This window comes from Elephas maximus, chromosome 20, assembly GCF_024166365.1.
Source record: "Elephas maximus indicus isolate mEleMax1 chromosome 20, mEleMax1 primary haplotype, whole genome shotgun sequence".
Lineage (NCBI taxonomy): Eukaryota > Metazoa > Chordata > Mammalia > Proboscidea > Elephantidae > Elephas > Elephas maximus.
In genome coordinates, this window is record NC_064838.1 from 32,923,842 (window position 1) to 32,946,921 (window position 23,080).

The window sequence follows — 23,080 nt, forward strand, 5'->3', positions numbered from 1 at the left end:
CTAGCCAAGCAGGTGAATTATTTTAAATACCTAGGAAATCTCATTATCCCAGGAGGGGAAAGAATCCTGAAGCTAAGAGATTAAAATTTATTACAATAAAGAAGAACATTAAAGGAGATTTATAATATAGTCACAAAGCCGATTATTAAATTTGGCAGGGAAACTTGGATATGGAAAGAAAAAGATAAAAAGACAATATGCTAGAAGCTGTTGAAATGAAATTTCCTTTCTTACTTGTGGTGCCGATATAATTTGAAGAGTGGAAATAAACAGGGTACTTAATAGTGTAATCAGTGACCAAAATTTACTTTTACAAAAAAAAAAGAAAGAAAATAAAAACTAGAAAAACATGGTGAAAGAATGAATCCCAAACTCCAATTAAATAATCAGTAGAAGGAGATTGAAATCACTGTGTGGGAAGCAAAGTTGAAACACCATTTAGTCCAAACCAAACGAGCCACAGGAGATGAAAGCCTGCCTACCTGAATACTGGTCCCTTCAGTGCAGAAGGTGAGCACTTGGTGCGTGGGCCAATACTAAGTCTTCTGTTTTGACTTGGAACTAGAAAATTCCAAGGCTAGTGGGGTATTTAAACTCAGCTTAAGATAGAGACTCAAGTGAGTTCCCAAGAACTGTTTTCTCTTTATCTCTGAGCTTCCCTCTACTTTCTCCTCACGTGATTTCTTTCTCACTCAGCCTCTCCTGTTCTTGATGTGGCTGCCACAGCTCCAGATCTTACCTTCTCTCATCTGCCCACCATCTCACAATGCTGAAGCCTAAGTCTTGGGTCTGATGCTCAATGGCCAGACTTGGGCCATCTGCCTACATCAAGACAATCACTATGGTCAGAGGAATGGGATGATGATTGGTTTAAGCCAATCCAGGCCCACCCCTGGAGTGGAAAAGAAGGGTAGACATTAAATCAAAGGAGTTAAGTAAGAGTGTGAGGGCATGTTTCCCCTACGAAAAGCCAGGGAATGATTTGCACAAAAAAGGGGCAAGCGGTTGACGCCGGACAGCAAAAATGATAAACATCCATTACAGTTACAAAAAGTCCTTCCTTTTGCCTCTCTGAAGCTTCTCATGCTAAAGTTTTAATCCATTTCGTTTTGATTAGTGGAAATGTCAAGTACATATTATTAGGTAGCAATTCTCATTGTTACAACGGAGAAAAGTCTTTAACATTTCATATTGGTTATCTGCCTAATTGGAGTAATTCTACTTATTGTAGATGAGGTGTCCTTGTCTCCTTCCAAAAAACTTAATAAGGAACATGGTGCCTGAATATTCTTAGGAAGATAAAATGGCCTGTCCCCACAGTCATAGAGCTATCATATTGCTTAACATGCAAAGAGCGATAGATTAGTTACTGGGGTTCCTCTGGTTATCCTGTATGGGAGATGGCCACTATCCATTCATGCCAGCCTCACAAAGGCAGGTCTGAACATATTAATTACAACAGAGTAGACCTCTGTGCAATGAATGTTGTTGAGGACATCAAATCACTTGGAAAATGATTGAGGAGGAACAGCGGTGAGCATTGAGAGGTCTATGCAGCACACCTCAAAGCATCTTATACTCATTTTTACATGTCAGTAGAACGTGATTATCACACAGAGGAAATGAGTCAAATGCGGCTTGATCTCTGGTTCCTCAAGTGGGGTATCTGAACACATTAACACGTTACACTTTTTTTAATCTGGGAAGGAGAGTTAAGCTCGCTCCCTACGTTATATTTTCACAGTGTATAATTACGAACACCAACTCAGAAGCAGTAAGGTTTCCTTTGAATGTATTAAGGCAAAACCACACTTGTCTAGGGGGAAGGAAAATGAGAGACACAAATTGCATTGTGTCATCCATCACACTAGGGCAGCTCTCTGCATAGAACGTGGAGCAGAATAAGATATATACATGTGGGACAGTCCCTAAGCAGGAAGACAAGTATCAGGAGTGGCATTTTGCTCCCTCTGTTCAGTCCCGCCTCTCATGTTCCACTCTCCCTCTTCCCTTACCAACAAAAAACCTTTTTGCAAAATAACTGACAGGAGTCACTAGAAAAATATGCTTCTTTATAGAAACCAAGGTCTGATTTCTTAGAAAAGTATTAAAAATGTGAGGGAATTAAGAAAAAGCAAAAATTAAAAAAAAACTTTCTGTTTGTCCTCATGTTGTGTTGTCAGACCTTCAAATGCACAATGAATTGCGGTTCTTTTTGTCATAAAAGGCAAAGCAGGATGAAAATCTCCCAAGAGAATATATTCAAGAAACTCAGCAAATAGAGAAGCAAGATGCTACCCTAGAAATATTTAACCCAGTCTTTTGGCAATTTCTACAAGCAAGAGAGAGATGTTCAGGATCATAGCCCTCCGTAGGTGGAAGTCACTGAATGGACATTGGTTGATGCTTATTCTGTGTCAGACACTGTGCTGGTTGCCTTCATATATTGTCTTATTACCTTTGCTTTATCTCCACTTTATATATTTTTTTATACTGTAGCAAAATATACACAGCATAAAATTGGCCATTTTTACCATTTTCAAGTATACAATCCAATGGCATGAATCACATTCACATGTTGTGCAACTGTCTTAGTCATGTAGTGCTGCTATAACAAATACCACAAGTGGATGGCTTTAACAAAGAGAAATTTATCCTTTCACAGTCTAGTAAACTAAAACCCACTGCCATTATAAGTCCAAATTCAAGGCATCAGCTCCAGGGAAAGGCATTCTCTCTCTGTTGGCTCTAAAAGAAGGTCCTTGTCATCAATCCTTCCCTGGTCAAAGAGCTTCTCAGCACAGGGACCTTAGGTCCAAAGGACATGCTATTCTCCTGACTGTTGTTTCTTGGTGGTATGAGGTCCCCATGTCTCTCTGCTCATTTCTTTCTTTTATATCTCAAAAGAGATTGGCTCAAGACAAAATCCAATCTTGTGGATTAAGTCCTGTCTCATTAACATAACTGCTGCTAATCCCAGCTTAACGACATCATAGAGAGAGGAATTACAACACATGGGAAAATCACATCAGATGACAAAATGGTGGACAATCATACAATACTGGGAATCATGGCCTCACAAAATTGATGCACGTGTTTTTGTGGGAAACAATTCAATTCCATGACAGCAACCATCATCACTACTTGTGTTCAAAACTTTTTCATCACACCAAACACAAACTCTACCCATTAAGCAATAACTACACATGCTGCCCTCCCCCAGCCCGTGATAACTACTAATCTACTTTCTGCCTCTATGTATTTGTCTATTCTATTATCCCTAATTTAATGAATGAGAAACCAGGGGCGCAGAGAGGTTAAATAACTTGTCCAAATTCAGATACCCAGTCAATGCCAAACTGGGTTTTAAGCCATTACCTGTCTGATTCCAAAGTCCATGCTGTTTCCAGTATACAATGTTGCCCTCTAGGAAGCCACATTAGAAAAGTTTACCTTCCCTCTGTGCTGTCAGGGACTCAAGAGGATTTACCTGGATCTCATAGCCCTGGGATGGAGAAGACTCCGCTAAGACAAGGGGGCCATGCTAGGGCCTCCAGTCACCCTGTGTTTAGCATTGTCTGCACCTAGGACCATGGAAGGACAGAAGGGTCTTGGAAGGAAGCAGCATCATTATCCAGGAAAGGGAGAGTCTGAAGGGAGCACCAAAGCTCCCCCTAAACTTACCTTTCAATGTGACATCCATCTAAGAAAGAGAGTTGTAGACCACAGGACCTGGTCAATGGTATGGAGAAATCTTCAAGACTTTTAGAATTTGTCCCTTCCCTGTGCATCTGGCTTTTGTTAAATCTTTGCCCCTTGTTTTATTTCAATGATAAGAAATCATATCTTAAGCCAGAAAATACAAAAAATGAAAAAAAAAAACAGAGGCGGGCCAAGATGGCAGAGTAGTCAGACCCTTCTGGTGAACTCTCTTACAACGAAGAAACAAAAAAACAAGTGAAATGATTACATTTATGACAAGCAAGAGCCCTGAACAACAAAGGCAAAGTTAGAAAATGGCCTGAGAGGCAGGGGGAGGGAGAGATGGTTCAGAAGCAGAAAGGAGTTGCCAGACTTGAATAGCCGGGATCCCTCAGGCATCATCCCGGGAGCGGCTTTGGAGGGCTGGTGGTAGCGTTCAGGCTCAGTTTCCTTAGGGAGAAAGAGCCAGCTGCACAGCCTACTCACACCTCCGGAACCAGAGAAGAATGGTGCTCTCAGCAAAAGCTAAGTACTTGGGTACATTTTACCCCGTTCCCAGCCCCAAAGCCTCCTGCAGTGGCCGTCGATTTCCCTGGTCCTGAGATAGATACTGTTGCACTTCCAGAGCCATTCTCCTGGCCTTAGAGGAGAAATAAATTCACCACTGTGGAAAAGATAATCTGCAAGCTCCGCTAAGCTGGGGAGCTCAGGACAGTCCGTGGACTTTGAATACTTTTCCTCCCTGCATGGACCTGTATGGACCTATTTCAGGAGAATAGGCCCTTGTTGGCAGACTGCAATTGTTTCAGCTGTGCAGTGAAGAAGTGGGTGTTTGATGTCTGACACTTCTTTGCCTATTAAACAGGTCCTCACCTACCCACATCAGGGGCCTAAGGACTGGTGTTTCCACTCATGTCATCCAGCCACCCACAACAGGGATCTAAGGATAACTGGTACCCCCCAATCCTTACAACCAAAAGCATTGGGTGCCCATGGTCCATCTGCAGAACCCACCCACCTGTGCGCTCTAAGGAACAGGGATGTGCTTTCCTCACAGACACTCTGGGGATGGCTGTCAGCCCCCTGCCTTATTCAGAGTGTGACCACCTGCTACAACCAGATACTGGTACCTACACCAATCACCTCTGCTCCTCTAAGACTGTAGGACAGAGACTATACCACACACTTGGTGACCAACTACCTGGAAACCTAAGCTGGATCCATACAAGAAAAGTGAATGGACTTCTAGGCTCATATACATGGTAACAGTTCTATCCATCTGGGGACAGGACTGTAGAGATTCAAAGCTGAAAATAATCAAGCTGGCTCACTCAAGAAACCTATATGGACATATCAAAATAAAACAAAGCAAGAAGCTAGGATATAGTAAGCAAACATAAAATAAACTAATAAAATAACTTATACATGGCATGGAGACAATGGTCAATATTAAATCACATAAAGAAGCAGACCATGATTGCTTCAACAAGCTCTCAAAACAAAGAATCAAGGAGTCTTCTGGATGAAGGTACATTCCAGGAATCACTGGAAGCAGAATACAAAAGATTAATATACAGAACTCTTCAAGACATCAGGAATGAATTCAGGAAGGACATAAGGCAATACACAGAACAAGCCAAGGAACACACAGATAAAGCAGTTGAAGAAATTAAAAAAGCTTATTCAAGAACATAATGAAAAATTTAATAAGCTGCAAGAAACCATAGAGACAGCAATCAGAAATTCAGAAGATTAACAATAAAATTATAGAATTAGACAACTCAGTAGAAAGTAAGAGGAACAGAATTGGGCAAGTGGAAGGCAGAACTGGTGAGACTGAAGGTAAAGCACTTGGCACAAATATATTTAAGAAAAATCAGATAAAAAATTTATAAAAATGAAGAAACCCTAAGAATCATGTGGGACTCTATCAAGAGAAATAAGCTACGAGTGACTGGAGTACCAGAACAGGAAGGGATAACAGAAAATACAGAGAGAATTGTTGAAGATTTGTTGGCAGAAAACCTCCCTGGTATTGTGAAAGATGAGAAGATATCTATCCAAGATGCTCATCGAACTCCACATAAGGTAGATCTTAAAAGAAAGCCACCAAGACATATTATAATCAAACTTGCCAAAACCAAAGATAAAGAGAGAATTTTAAGAGCAGCTAGGGATAAACGAAAAGTCACCCACAAAGGAGAGTCAATAAGAATAAGCTCGGACTACTTGGCAGGAACCATGCAGGAAAGAAGACAATGAAATGACTTATATGAAGTTTTGAAGGAAAAAAATTGCCAGCCAAGAATCATATAGCCAGCAAAACTGTCTCTCAAATATGAAGGTGAAATTAGCATATTTCCAGGTAAACAGAAGTTTAGGAAATTCTTAAAAACCTAACCAAAACTACAAGAAATACCAAAAGGAGTTCTCTGGTTAGAAAGTCAATAATATCAGATATCAACCCAAGACTACAACACTGGACACAGCAATCAGATGTCAACCCAGATAGGGAAATCACAAAAATAAATCAAGATAAAAAAAGCCTAAAACAGGGAAACATCGATGTCATTATGTACAAGAAGACAACATTAAAACAACAAAGAGGGATTAAGAAATGTAGTCATAGATCTTTCTTATGGAGAGAAACACAGGATGATATAAAGAAATAAATGTTAGGTTTAAACTTAGAAAAATAGGGGTAAATATTAAGGTAACCACAATGGGGACTAACAATCCTACTCATCAAAATAAAATACAAGAAAAAAATAGAGACTCAGCAAAAACAAAATCAACTACAACGAATAAGAGGAAAAGACAATATATAAACTACTTTTCTGGGTTCAGCACAAAAAATTAAGTGGGAAAAAGAAACTGTCAAAAACACACACAAAAAAAGACATCGAAATGACAGCACTAAATTCATACCTATCCATAATTACCCTGAATGTAAATGGACTAAATGCACCAATAAAGAGACAGAGAGTGGCAGAATGGATAAGAAAAAACACGATCCATCTATATGCTGCCAAGACACACCTTAGACTTAGAGTCACAAACAAACTAAAACTCAAAGGATGCAAAAATATATATCAAGCAAACAACAATCCAAAAAGAGCGGGAGTGGCAATATTAATTTTTAACAAAATAGACTTTAAAGTTAAATCCACCACAAAGGATAAGGAACAACACTATATAATGATTAAAGGGACAATATACCAAGAAGATATAACCATATTAAATATTTATGCACCCAATGGCAGGGCTGCAAGATACGTAAAACAAACTCTAACGGTATTGAAAAGTGAGATAGACAGTGCCACGATTATAGCAGGAGACTTCAACACACCACTTTTGGTGAAGGACGGAACACCAGAAAGAAGCTCAATAAAGACACAGAAGATCTAAATGCCACAATCAACCAACTTGACCTCATTGACATATACAGAACACTCCACCCAACAGCAGCCAAGTACACTTTCTCTTCCAACGCACATGGAACATTCTCTAGAATACGCCACATATTAGGTCATAAAGCAAGCTTTAGCAGAATCCAAATCATTGAAATATTACAAAGCATCTTCTCTGACCATAAGGCCATAAAAGTAGAAATCAAGAGAAAAAGCAGGGAAAAGAAATTGAACACTTGGAAACTGAACAATATCCTGCTCAAAAAAGACTGGGTTATAGAAGATATTAAGGATGGAATAAAGAAATTCATAGAATTCAATGAGAACGAAAACACTTCCTATCAGAACCTTTGGGGCACAGAGAAAGCAGTGCTGACAGGTCAATTTATATCAATAAATGCACACATACAAAAAGAGAAAAGGGCCAAAATCAAAGAATTATCCTTACAACTTGAACAAATAGAAAGAGAGCAACAAAAGAAAGACTCAGGCAGCAGAAGAAAACAAATAATAAAAATTAGAGCTGAACTAAATGAAATAGAAAACAGGAAAACAATTGAAAGAATTAACAAGACCAAAAGCTGGTTCTTTGAAAAACTCAACAAAATTGATAAACCACTGGCCAAATTGAAAAAGAAAACCAAGAGAAGAAGCAAAAAAACTGAATAATATAATATAATATTACTACAGACCCAACTGAAATTAAAAGAATCATATCAGATTACTACGATAAATTATACTCAAACATATTTGAAACCCTAGCAGAAATGGATGAATTTCTAGAAACACACTACCTACCTAAACTAACACAGAGGTAAAAAAAAAAAAAAACCCAAACTAAAAACTAACAACACAAACAGAGGTAGAACAACTAAATACATCCATAACAAATGAAGGGATTGAAAAGGTAATTAAAAACTTCCAAAAAAAAAAAAGCACTGGTCCAGATAGCTTCACTGCAGAGTTCTACCAAACTTTCAGAGAAGAATTAACACCACTACTACTAAAGGTATTTCCAGAGCACAGAAAAGGATGGAATACTTCCCAATTCATTCTACGAAGCCAGCATATCCCTGATAAGCAGGTAAAGACACCACAAAAAAAGAAAATTATAGACCTATATCCCTCATGAACTTAGATGCAAAAATCCTCAACAAAATTCTAGCCAGTAAAATTCAACAACATATCAAAAAAATAATTCACCATGAGCAAGTGGGATTCATACCAGTGATGCGGGGATGGTTCAACATTAGAAAAACAATTAATGTAATCCATTATATAAATAAAACAAAAGACAGGAACCACATGATCTTATCAATTGATGCAGAAAAGGCATTTGACAAAGTTCAACACCGATTCATGATAAAAACTCTCAGCAAAGTAGGAATAGAGGGAAAATTCCTCTACGTGATAAAGGGCCTTCATACAAAGTCAACAGCCAACATCATCCTAAATGGAGAGAGTCTGAAAGCATTCCCCCTAAGAACAGGAACCAGACAAGAATGCCCTTTATCACCACTCTTATTCAACATTGTGCTGGAAATCCTAGCCAGAGCAATTAGGCTAGATAAAGAAATAAAGGGCATCCAGATTGGTAAGGAAGAAGTAAAAGTATCTCTATTTGCAGATGACATGATCTTATACACAGAAAACCCTAAAGAATTCTCAAGAAAACTACTGAAACTAATAGAAGAGTTCAGCAGAGTATCAGGATACAAGATAGACATAAAAAATCAGTTGGATTCCTCTATACCAACAAAAATAACATTGAAGAGGAAATCACCAAATCATTACCATTTTCAGTACCCCCAAGAAGATAAAATACTTAGGAATAAATCTTGTTGTTAGGTGCCATTGAGTCGGTTCTGACCCATAGCGACCCTATGCACAACAGAATGAAACACTGCCTGGTCCTGCTCCATCCTTACAATCATTGTTATACTTGAGCTCATTGTTGCAGCCACTGTGTCAATCCACCTCGTTGAGGGTGTTCCTCTTTTCCGCTGACCCTGTACTCTGCCAAGCATGATGTCCTTCTCCAGGGACTGTTCCCTCCTGACAACATGTCCAAAGTATGTAAGACGCAGTCTCACCATCCTTGCCTCTAAGGAGCATTCCGGCTGCACTTCTTCCAAGACAGATTTGTTCCTTCTTTTGGCAGTCCATGGTATATTCAATATTCTTCGCCAACACCACAATTCAAAGGCGTCAACTCTTCTTCGGTCTTCCTTATTCATTGTCCAGCTTTCACATGACCAGAGATATAAAAGACCTATACAAAGAAAACTACGTGACACTACTGCAGGAAACCAAAAGAGACCTACATAAGTGGAAAAACATACCTTGCTCATGGATAGGAAGACGTAACATTGTAAAAGTGTCTATTCTACCAAAAGCCATCTATAGATACAAGGCAACTACGATCCAAATTCCAAAAACATTTTTTAATGAGATGGAGGAATAAATCACCAACTTCAAATGGAAGGGAAAGAGGCCCTGGATAAGCAAAACATTACTGAAAAAGAAGAACAAAATGGGAGGCCTCACTCTACCTGATTTTAGAACCTATTATATACTACCACAGTAGTCAAAACAGCCTGGTACTGGTACAACAACAGATGCATAGAACAATGGAACAGAATCAAGAATCCAGACATAAATCCATCTACATATGAGCAGTTGATATTTGACAAAGGCCTAAAGTCAGTAAATGGGGAAAAGACAGTCCCTTTAAGAAATGGTGCTGGCATAACTGGATATCCATATGCAAAAAAATGAAAGAAGACGTATACCTCACACCATGCACAAAAACAAAATCAAAATGGATCAAAGACCTAAATATAAAATCTAAAACGATAAAGATCATGGAAGAAAAAAATAGCGACAATGCTATGACCCCTAATACATGGCATAAATAGTATACAAAACACTACAAACAATGCAGAAGAGAAACCAGATAACTGCGAGCTCCTAAAAATCAAACACCTATGCTCATCCAAAGACTTCACCAAAAGAGTACAAAGATTACTTACAGACTGGGAAAAAGTTTTTAGCTATGACTTTTCTGATCAGCTCCTGACCTCTAAAATCTACATGATGCTGCAAAAATTCAACTACAAAAAGACAAATAACGCAATTAAAATATGGGCAAAGGATATGAACAGATACTTCACTAAAGAAGACATTCAGGTAGCTAACAGATACATGAGGAAATGCTCATGATCATTAACCATTAGAGAAATGCAAATGAAAACTACAATGAGATTCCATCGCACTCCAACAAGGCTGGCATTAATCCAAAAAACACAAATAATAAATGTTGGAGAGGTTGTAGAGAGACTGATGCACTTATACGCTGCTGGTGGGAATGTAAAATGGTACAGCCACTTTGGAAATCGATTTGGTGCTTCCTTAAAAAAAAAAAAAAAGCTAGAAATAGAAAAAAAAAAATAGAGCTACCATATAATCCAGCAACCCCACTCCTTGGAATATATCCTAGAGAAATAAGAGTCTTTACATGAACAGATATATGAGCACCCATGTTCATTGCAGCACTGTTACAGTAGCAAAAATATGGAAGCAGCTAAGGTGCCCATCAATAAATGAATGGATAAATAAATTATGGTATATTCACACAGTGGAATACTATGCATCAATAAAGAACAATGATGAATCTGTGAAATATTTCATAACATGGAGGAATCTAGAAGGCATTATGCTCAGTGAAATTAGTCAGTTGCAAAAGGACAAATATTGTATAAGACCACTATTATAAGAACTTGAGAAATAGTTCAAACAGAGAAGAAAATATTCTTGGATGGTTATGAGAGCGGGGAGGTAGGGAGGGAGAGGGTTTTTCACTAATTAGATAGTAGATAAGAACTATTTCAGGTGAAGCGAAAGACAACACACAATACAGGAAAGGTCAGCACAACTGGACTAAACCAAAAGCAAGGAAGTTTCCTGAATAAACTGAATGCTTGGAAGGCCAGCGTAGCAGGGGCAGAGGTTTGGGGACCATGGTTTCAGGGGACATCTAAGTCAATTGGCATAATAAAATCTATTAAGAAAACATTCTGCATCCAAATTTGAAGAGTGGCATCTGGGTTCTTAAATGCTAGCAAGAGGCCATTTAAGATGCATCAGTTGGTCTCAACCCACCTGGAGCAAAGGAGAATGAAGAACGCCAAAGACACAAGATAATTATGAGCCCAAGAGAGAGAAAGGACTGCATAAACCAGAGACTACATCAGCCTGAGACCAGAAGAACCAGACAGTACCCAGCTATAATCAATGACTGCCCTGACAGGGAACACAACAGAGAACCCCTGAGGGAGCAGGGGAGCAGTGGGATACAGACCCCAAATTCTCATAAAAAGACCAGACTTAATGGTCTGACTGAGACTAGAAGGACCCCAGAGGTCACGGTCCCCAGACCTTCTTTAGCCCAAGACAGGAGCCATTCCCAAAGCCAACTCTTCAAGGCAGGGACTGGACCGGACTATGAGATAGAAAATGATACTGATGAAGAGTGAGCTTCTTGGATCAAGTAGACACATGAGACTGTGCGGGCAGCTCCTGTCTGAGGAAGAGATGAGAGGGCAGAGGGGGTCAGAAGCTGGCCAAATGAACATGAAAATAGAGAGTGGAGGGAAGGAGTGTGCTGTGCCATTAGACGGAAAGCAACTAGGAACATACAGCAAGGTATATATAAGTTTTTGTATGAGAGACTGACTTGGTTTGTAAACTTTCCCTTAAAGTACAATAAAAATTTTTTTAAAAAATCACAGGTTCATGTTTTCCAAAGCAGCCATGGGAGGTTAGAAAAAAAAAAAAAAAAAATGCCCTCAGAGTAGAACTGCTCCATAGGCTGGTTCTTTTGAAGTAGATCACCAGGCCTTTCTTCCAAGGCACCTCTGAGCAGACTCTACCTACCAACATTTCCGTTAGTAACCCAGTTCTTAACCATTTGCACCATTCAGGGACCCTCCCAGGGGAGGTAAGGCTGTGAAAATGACATTCGCCTCCACAGCCTGTCCAGGGTAGAGTGTGGTGATTTAAAAACATGTCCATAAATTGACACTCCTCCCTTCAAGAGGTGGAGCCAAGTGGCCGTCCCCCTCACTGTGGGCTGGACTTCCTGACTCACTTCTAACAAATTGAATTAAGCAGAAATTGACATTGTGTGACTTCAGAGACTATATCATAAAAAGACACTGCAACTTTTATCTTGTTTTTTCTCCCTCTTGAATCATTTACTCTGGGGGGAAGTCAGCTGCTGTGTTGTAAGTGGTCCTATGGGGAAGCCCATGTAGCAATTCAGGGCCTGACTAATAAAACTGAGGTCTTCTGCCAACAGCCCATGAATGACCTTGAAAGAGGATCCTCCAGCCCCAGTCAAGCTGACATCTTAACTGAAAACTCATGAGAGACCCTGAGCTAGAATCACACAGTTTAGTCACTTCTGATCCTTACCCTCAGGACCTGTGTGAGGTACAATAAAATTATTCTTTGTTTGTTTTGCTTTTTCACTGTGCTATAGGTGAAAGTTTACAGAGCAAATTATTTTCTCATTAAACAATTAATGCACGAATTGTTTTGTGACATTGGTTGCCAACCCCATGATGTGTCAAAACTCTCCCCTTCTCCACCCTGGGTTCCCTGTTTCCATTCATTCAGTTTTTATGTCCATTTCTGCCTTCTTGTTCTGCTTTTGGGCTGGTGTGCTCATTTAGTCTCATACACATGAGTGAACTACGAAACATGTTCCTCACGTGTGTTACTGTTTGCCCCATAGAGCTGTCTAATCTTTGGCTAAAGGATGAACCTCGGGAATGACTTTAGTACAGAATTGAAAGGGTATCCGGAGGCCATACTCTTGGGGTTTCTCCAGTCTCTGTGAAACCAACAAGTCTGGTTGCTTGTTTTTTTTTTTTTTTTGGTGAATTGGAATTTTGTTCTACATTTTTCTCCCACTCTGTCTGGGGCTTTCTACTGTAATCCTTGCAGTGCAGTTGGTGGTGGTAGCTGGGCACCATCTAGTTGTTCTGGGCTCAGTCTGGTGGAGGCTGTGTTACTTGTGGTCCATTAGTCCTTTGGACTAATCTTTCCCTTGTGTCTTTCCTTTTCTTCATTCTCCTTTGCTCCAGCAGGATGGGACCAATAGATGCATCTTAGATAGTTGCTTTCAGGTTTTTAAGACCCCAGACGCTACTCACCATAGTCAGATATTTAACATTTTCTTTATAAACTGTTACACCAGTTGAGCTAGATGTCCCCGAGACCACAATCTCCAGCCCTTAGCCCAGTAACTCCATCCCTCAGGGAGTTTGGGTGTGTCTACAAAAAATATTTGTTGTTTTAAGATGCTAAGTTTTGGGGTAATTTGTTACACAGCAACAGGTAAATAATAGAGAGTTACATCACTGTTCAGAGAAGAGAAGGGCAGCTTTAAAGAGCAAAGGGAAACTGGCTGATTCTTGAAGCTTACGGAAAAGAATAAAGCATTGGTCCAAGACCGATCAGGAAGGAAAGAAGTTTCCTGGGTTACTCACCTGAATAAAAAGGCTGGAGAAGTTCCCAAAAAGGTCACAAAGGGAAACTTCCTTTTCCTGGTGCACTTATTAAGTGTAAAGTAAACTTGGTTGAAGATCTTCCAAGTGTGCAATGTGGAATGATAGTAAAGGTATTTGAATAGGGACAGCCACGTAAAAGAGAGTGGCTGTACATTATTAGTTGTTGAAAAATTATGTTAAACAATCACAAAAAGTGCCACAAATGAGTATTGATTGTCTGTTCCCTAGAAGATGCTGACTAGATGTTGCGGAAAATGAAATGTGGTTCTTTCCATCAAGGAGCAAAGAACTTTCTTGGACAGCAAAGAGGCACAAGGATTCAGCATCTGAGAACAGAGAGCTCTAGATCACTTATGATGTGTCAGGTCCTGGATTCCTCTCCGGACCAATGACATGAAGACAAATATTCTCTGCCTTTGGGATCTCTAAGTTCATGTGGACACAGACAAGACAATAAAATATCACGATACCACGTATGAGGCTTTTTTGGCTCAATGGTAAGAACTGAACTGTCGCCTTCCATGCTGGAGACCTAGGTTTGATTCCCAGCCAATGCACCTCACGGGCAGCCACCACCTGTCTGTCAGTGGAGGCTTATGCGTTGCCGTCATGCTGAAAAGGTTTCAGTGGAGCTTCCAGGCTAAGATGGGCTAGGAAGAAAGGCCAGGCAGCCTACATTTTAAAATCAGCCAGTGAAAACCCTATGGATCACAACAGTCTGATCTGCAACCAATCGTGACGATAGTGCAGGACCAGGTAGTGTTTTCTTCCATTATTCATGGGGTCATCATGAGTCAGGGGTCAACTTGACGGTAGCTAACAACAACACGTGTGATATAAACACTGGGCATTCATAGAACCACACCTAGAAAACATGCAGCAGAGACAGAGACAAACATTTCCATGCTCCCCCCCCTAAATTTCCTATTCCCTAACTTCCCATCTAGGTTGGGGCCTTGTGGCTAGTTGAGGCTGTGGACTGTGAAAGGAAGGGAAGAAGGCCTCATGTTCAGATGCTGCAACTCTAAGATGGCAGAACTCCTCTTAACCTGGATCCGTAAGTGACTGTGTGAGGCAGAGCCTCCTACTTTTCTGCATTCAGCATTTTAGACGTAATCATGAGAAATACACCTGTGTTGGTAAAGCCACTGACACTCTGGATGTTGATTTGTTTCTGCAGCATAGCCCATCTAGAGTGAGACAAGGCACATCATCTAACCATGGAGAGTGAGCAAGAGCTTCTAAAATTTAATGCCTAATAAGCAAATTGGAATTATCTGGATACAAGTACATGCTGGGGAAAGAGGACAGGAGGGAAGAGTGATCTGGACAGAGGGAACAGAATGTACAAAAACCCAGAAGCAGGAGCGATCACACTGTGTTGGGGAAATGCATATTACCTAATATGGCAATTGCAGAGCTTATGAGCAGGGAAATAGTAATAAATGAGGATACCAATTACCAGCTGTCATTGAGTCAATTCCAACATCTGGCAACCCTGTGTGTGTCAGAGTATAACTCTGTTCCATAGAGTTTTCAACAGCTGATTTTTTGGAAGTAGACCTCTGGGTAGACTTGAACCTCCAAACTTTCAGTTAACAGTTGAGCACATTAACTGTTTGCACCACTCAGGGACTCTAGACCTGAGGCCAATGGGATTTCTTGGGATATGTTAGTTAAAGCTAAACAAACAGGGCAGTAACATGGTTTGACAGATGTATCTAGATATCTAACAATACCAGAAAAAGTTTAAGGTGTCGAACAAGAGATATAAATACTAAGCAGTTCAAAAAGGGAGAATTCACAATGGGTTGCTGTTATCAAAGAGGAAAGACAATGGGTCCTGAAGGGCGGGGGGAAAAGAGAAAAGGTGGGGAAAAAGAGGGGCAAAAGTGAAGGGGCCATGTTATACCCACCTACCACTTCGCCATCATTACATATTCATATATGGGAGTATTTAGAAGATGAGAAAGAGCATTTGAAGACACCTTGAGTGCCAGTGTATTTATCTACTATTCCTGAAACAATTCTGTGTAACAAATAATCCTTAAATCCCAGGGGCTTACAATGACAAATTCTTCTTTCTTTTTTTCCTCACTCCTGGGTCTTTGAATCAGGTGGGGAAGCTCATATGCATGCGAAAGCTGGACAATATAAAACAAAGAATGAAGAAGAACTGATGCCTTTGAATTATAGGGTTGGTAAAGAATGTTGAATATGCCATGGACTGCCAAAAGATCCAACAAATTTGTCTTGGGAGAAGTACAGCCAGAATGCTCCTTAGAAGTAAGGACGCTGAGACTACGTCTCACATACTTTGTGCATGTTATCACGAGAGATCAGTCCCTGGAGAAGGACAACAGGCTTGGTAAAGTAGAGGGTCAGCAAAAAAGAGGAAGACCCTCGAAGAGATGGATTGACACAGTGGCTGCAATAATGGACTCAAACATCGCAAGGAGTATGAGGATGGCACAAGACCGTTCTGTTGTACATAGGATCACTATGAGTTGGAACCAACTGGACAGGACCTAACAATAACAACAGGGAAGCTCCACTCAGGCTGTGGGTTGGGTTCAGTTCACCACGTGCGTCTTCATTCCGGGGCCCAAGCTAAAGGTAAAGGGGATGCCCAGGGCATGATTTTCTCATGGTAGAAAACAGAGAGGGAAACCCATGCACACAAAACCTGTGCTTGAATCATGCCCATCAACCTTTCTTCAACCAAAGTAAGTCACATACTTGAGTTCAACATCAGTGTGATGGGGAAGTATGCTCTGCCCATGTGAAGAGGTATTAAAAATTTACCTGGCAAAAGTTCATTCTATTTTGAGAAGTAAAGAATTGAAAACAGTAATCCAATCTATCACTGCTATCAGAGAATTTTTAATTTATGGTAGAAATAATAAAGAGCCACAGAAGTTTTCGAGTATCAGAGTGTCAGGCAGTGGAAACATTTTAACAGGGCAGAAATTAGAGGTGAGAAAAGGGTTGGGAGGCTAGTGCAATGGTTCAGGTGCATGGTAATAGCAGCCTTAACTACGATGTAACAAGAGAAATAGAGAAGAAAAAAGAGCTGAGGAGGTTGATTGAAGGTGTAACTAAGAAGGCATTAATGACTGATTGGAAATGATGGTGACAAGCAGAAGGAAGAGCCCAAGATGATTCTGATGTCTCAGATTTGGATGAGCAGAAGCTCTGGGTGGCATTGATCATCTACAGTTAAAGAGCTAATTTAGGGGCTAGAAGAAGAACAGAGCAGTGTTGTGTACAATATAGGATCCCTGTGGAACACTGAGGCATTGGTGTTTGAAGGGTAGAATTCTTGCTGCTCAGGCAGGAGACCTGGGTTTGATTCTGGGCCAGTGCATTCAAGCCAGCCACCACCCATCTGTCAGTGGGGCTTTGTGTGTTCCTATGATGCTGAACAGGTTTCAGTGGACCTTCCAGACTAAGATGATTTAGGAAGGAAGGACTGGCGACCTACTTCCACAAATCAGCCAATGAAAACTTTACAGATCACAACAGAACCAATCTGCGACGAGACATGGGAACAGCACAGGACCAGGCAGTATTTTGTTCCGTTGTGCATGTGGGTGCCATGAGCTCAATCAACTGGACAGCAGCTAACAACAACAACATGGAACATTGGATGTAAAGACAAGAAAGCCAAGCAGAAATGTCTGGCAGAAGTTGCAAATGTCTGATTGCTATCTGGTAGAAAGGCCAGAGCTGGTATTTAGTGCTGAGGGTCATAACCATGAAGCTGAGATTCATAAAGAAGTTGACGTAAGGAGAAAAAGATCCACTTCTACAGAAAAGAGGAAATGGGGAAGGGGGAAGATGAACAAAGATAGTGAGGCAAGGTTGGGGGCACAGTTGCATTAAAATAAAACTCTGTAGACAATACTATACAGGAAGAAACTTCTTAATATAATTATGTTAAATATAACTGTCCACATTAAAATTACTTCAAAATTTTTAAAAAATGGATTGTATTTCTGTTACTTTGTGCAACATAACGTATATAATAAAAACATGTAAAGATACAAATTCATGGATGTTGAGGGGCTGGAAGAAAGATGTAACAGCTGCGGTGTTAATGAAAGCATAATCCGTTATGTGTGGAAATAAGCAACATACATTTGCAGCGATGGGGCAACCCTTACGAAACTGCACTGCTGCAAAGTGAAAAATCGGAGCAGAGAAACTTTTCCAGCCAAGAGGGAGAAACGTGATGAATTCTTTTAATTTTCTTTAAACGCAAATGTTCCCTCACATATGCTCATGTCACTAGAGGGAAACAAAATTGGCTTTTGTATTGGCGTTGTGCACTTTTTTAAAAAAATTAAATGAAGTAGCTTAATGTATTAGATAATCATCAAATCATTTATTAATGACCATGTAATGTACAACGTTAGGTCTCATATATTAATAGAATCTTAGTTGAACCATGGAAACGTGTACCAGCATGAGAAGATTCATCCACTATGTAAGAAACATTCACTGCGATGGACCGAGTTCCGTGCCTTTGACCCTCACACAATCTCTATAAAGTACCCTGGGGAGATGTTCTTACCCAATTGACAGTTGAGAATAATAAAGTGTGAAACAGATTAAATGACTTGCCCAAGATCATCCAGCTAGGAGATCAGTTGCTGTTGTTAGGTGCAATCAAGTCGGTTTTGACTCATAGTGACCCTATGTACAACAGAATGAAACACTGCCCCGTCCTCACAATCATTGTTATGCTTGAACCCATGTTGCAGCTACTGTGTCAATCCATCTCACTGAGGGTCTTCCTCTTTTTCGATGACCCTCCACCAAGCATGATGCGCTTCTCCAGGGACTGATCCCTCCTGATAACATGTCCAAAGTATGTGAGATGCCTTTAAATCCAAATTTGATGTCCTTACCACTGTATCAAGGTGATTACACAAAAAAGAGCTTTCCCAATCCCCCTCATTATCCCTTTCACATGGCCCCGACTGGAGACCTCCGTTGGCTATTTACTGGGCCAGATAAAGTCCAATATCCTTCACAGATCATACAAGTTTTTGTAACCAGACCTTCATTTACCATTCTGATCTCAACCCCTACCACCACCTCCCCCACCCACCTCATCACACTCCTTTTCTCACCATGTTTCCAATGTTCCAACCATGCCAAATGCCGCCATAGTGATTGCAATGCTAGTTTGGGGGGTATTCTGAAAATCCATGCTATTTTTTAAATGATTTATTTATTTATTTCTAATTGAAATTTTTATTGAGATAAGTGTAGATTCACATACATTCTAAGAAATACTCCAAAGAGATTTCTTGTACACTTTGCCAGTTTTCCTAACTGCTCCCTTGCTGTTTGTCAAACACTGAATTGCTTTTACACCTGCCAAAAATCAATTGAGCATATTTGTGTGTGTTTATTTCTGGGTTCTCTATTGTACTCATTAATCCAGGTGTCTCTCCTTACACCAATACCACGATGTCTTGATTACCATTGCTATATGTTGTTGTTACATGCCATTGAGTTGATTTCAGCTCATAGCTACCCCAAATGGTAGAATAGAACTGCTCCATAGGGTTTTTTTGGCTGTAATCTTTGTGGAAGCAGATCACCAGGTCTTTCTCTCACAGAACTGCTGGGTGGGTTTGAACCACCAACCTTTGATTAGCAGCCAAGCCCTTAGTAAGTCTTTATATCAGATAAAGTGATTCTTCCCCCTTTATTGTTTGTCAAGATTTTTTTAATTATTCTAGCACCTCTTCCTTTACATATAAATTTTGGAATAAGCTTGACTATATAAAAATCTTTCCTAGGATTTTGATAAGAGTTGATTTAACCTCTTGATCGATTTGGGAAGAACTGACATCTGTACTATGCTGAGGCTTCCAATCCATGACCATGATGTATCTCTCCATTTATTTAGGTCTTCTTTGATTCGTATCTCCAGCATTTTGTAACTCTCAGCATACAGGTCATGTACACGTTTTGTTAAGTGTTTGCCTAAGTATCTCATTTTCTTTGCAACAATTGTAAATTGTTTTCTGTTTTTAATTTTGGTTTCTGCATGTTCATTGTTAATACACGGAAATGCAATTGACTTTTGTGTGTTGTTCTTGTACCCTGTGACATCACTGAGCTTATTAGTTTCAGAAGATTTTACAGATTCCTTGGGATTTTCTACATAGGCAATCATTTGTCTACAAATGCAGATGGTTTTATTTCTTCTTTTCTAATCCACATGCCTTTATTTTCTTTTTCTTGCCTCATTGTAGTGAGTAGAACTTCCAATATAATGCTGAATAAGAATGATGAGACTGTACATTCTTGCTTTGTTTCCAATCTCAAGTATGACACTAGGTATAAGTTTTTATAGATGTTCTTTATCAAGAGGAGATAATTCCTTCTATTCCTAACTTGCTGAGTGTTTCTTTATCAAGAATAGGTCTTGAATTTTGTCAGATACATTCTCTGCATCGACTGATGTGATAATATGTTTTTTCTTCTTCAGCTTGTTGGTATTGATTGATTTTTGAATGTTGAACCACCCTTGCACACATGGAATACATCTTGCTTGGTCATCATGTAGAACTATGTTCATAAATTGTTAGATTATATTTGGCATTTTGTTAAGAATTTTTGGATTTTTTGTGCCTAAGTTCATGAGAAATATTTTTTTGTTTGGTTGTTTTTGTACCTTTTTGTTGGGTTTTAATATCAGGGTAACATTAGCTTCATAAAATGAGTTGGAGAGTGTTCCCTTCTATTCAATTTTATAGAAGAGATTGTATAAAATTGGTGTTAATTCTTTACCTTTTCATAGAATTTTCCAGTGAATTCATCTCGGTCTGGAGATTTCTTTTTCAGGAGATTTAATGTTATGAGTTCAATTAGTTTAATGATTATAGAGTGATTCAGATAGTTTATTTAACCTTGTTTGAATTTTGGTAATTAGTGCTTTTCAAGGCATTGGTCCAGTTCTTCCAAGTTATTGAACACATGAGTGTAGAGTTAATTGTAATATACCCTTATTAACTTTTTAATGGTTGTAAGATCTGTAGTATCATCCCCGTTTCATTCCTAATGTTTATGATTTGTATCTTCTTTTTATTTTTGTCGACTAGAGGTTTTTTAGAGGTTTACCAATTTTATTGATCTTTTCAAAGAACCAACTATTGGTTTTGTTAATTTTCTCTTTTATTCTCTTGTTTTCAATTTCATTAATTCCTGGTCTTTAAAATTTCTTTCCTTATGCTTGCTTTGGGATATTTTGCTCTTCTTTTGCTAGCTTCTGAAGGTAGGAACTTAGGTTATCGATTTGATACCCTCCTTCATTTCTAAAATAAGCATTTATTGCTATAAATGTTCTTCTCAGAATTGCTTTAGCTGATCCCAAATATTCTGATATGTTGTATTTTTGTTTTCATGCATCTCTATGCTTTTTTTTATTTTCTTTGTGACTTCACCTTCCCACCTTTTCTTTGCCTGCCTAAGTATTATTTAGAAGTGTATTGTTTAATTTCCTCATAGTTAGTGATTTACTGTTTTTGTTTTGGTTGCCGTCATTGTTATGTTACTGTTACTGATTTCTAGTTTGATTTCATTTATGGTCAGAGAACATACTCCACAGGATTTCACTTTCTTTAAATTTTAGAAGTTTGTTTTGTGGCCTAAAGTATGGTCTATCCTGGTGAATGTTTTATGGGTGTCTGGAAAAAATGTGAGCTCTGTTCTTATTGGGTGGATTGTCCTATATAAATTAATTAGATCATGTTGACTGACTGTGTTGCTCAGCTATTCCATATCTGAATAGAAGAATGGCTCTCAAAAGAAGTCCGCATCCTAATCCCCATCGAGTTTGAATATGTTGCCTTACATGACAAAAAGGTCTTTGTAGTTATGATGAAGTTAAGGATCTTGAGGTTTGGAGTTTATCCTGGATTATTCAGTGTAATGACAAGAGTCCTTATAAAGAAAATTGGGAGGCAGGAGAGAAAGAAAAGAGGTGATGACAGAAGTAGAGGCCAGAGTGATGCAGACATGAACCAAAGAATGTGGGCGGCCTCTAGAAGCTGGAAAAGGCAAGGAATGGGTTCTCCCCTGGAACCTACATAAGGAACACAGATCTGCCAACACCTTGATATTATCCCCGTCAGGCTCACTTTGGATTTCTGACATTCAAAACTATAAAATAATAATATAGATTGGTTTAAGCCACAAAGTATTTGGTAAGTTGTTACAGCAGATATAGGAAATTAACACAATATCCTTGTTGACTTTCTTCTAATTTCTATCAGTTACTAAGAGGAAGTGTTAAAGCCTCCTACTATAATTGTATTTGTCTATTTCTCCTTTCAGATCTACCAGTTTGTGTTTCATGTAATTTGGGACTCTGTTGTTTGGTGCATACCATCCTGGTGGATGAATATTTTTATCATCATATAATGTCACTCTTTGTCTCTAGTGATTTCCTTTGCTCTAAAATTTCCTCTATCCACTCATGCTTTTTTTTTTTTAATTGTTTGTGTGATATATCTTTTTTCCAACTTTTTACTTTAAACCTATCTATGTTGTTGAATTTGAAGTGAGTTTCTTGCATCCAGAATATAGTTAGGTCATGCTTTTTTTGCTTTTGTTTGTTTGTTTTATCCATTCTGACAACCTCTGTCTTTTGACAAGCTTATTTAGACCATTTATATTTAATCATTTAATATAAATATTGATATGTTAGAAGTCAAATCTGCCATTTTAATATTTGCTTTTTATTTGTTTCCTACAATTCTCTTTCCTCTTGTCTCTCTTTTTTTGTCTTCTTGCAGATTATTTGGACATTTTTAAAGATTCCATTTTAGTTTATTTATAGTGTTTTTGAGCATATCTCTTTGTATAGTTTTGTAGTGATTATTCTCTCAATGGATAGGTAGGGTGATATACTATAGAAAGGTGAAATTATTTTCTTTTTTATATATAATACATTTTTACATAATGTGAACACTAATAGTAATCCAAACAAAAAAAGTTTGGGTTACTATTAGTATTCATGTTATGTAAAAATGTATTATATATAAAAAAGAAAATAATTTCACCTTTTTATATATTTTTACATAATGTGAATACTAATAGTACATAATACTAAAATTCAGTCCTCAGCAGTTTTTATTTCTCTGCCATTAGTCCATATCTTCCTCTCACCTTGGTGGTCTACTAGTATACCAGTAGACTGCATACTGATATCTCTGCCAACTTTAGAGGAAGATATGGACCTCAGCTGAGACAAACTTCCAAGTCAGTCAGGAGAGATAAATCAAAACTGCTGAGGATTGAAGTTGCAGAGGTAGTACAGCTGATATTTTATATTAGAAATATAATACTTGTATTACATTCATGTATTTT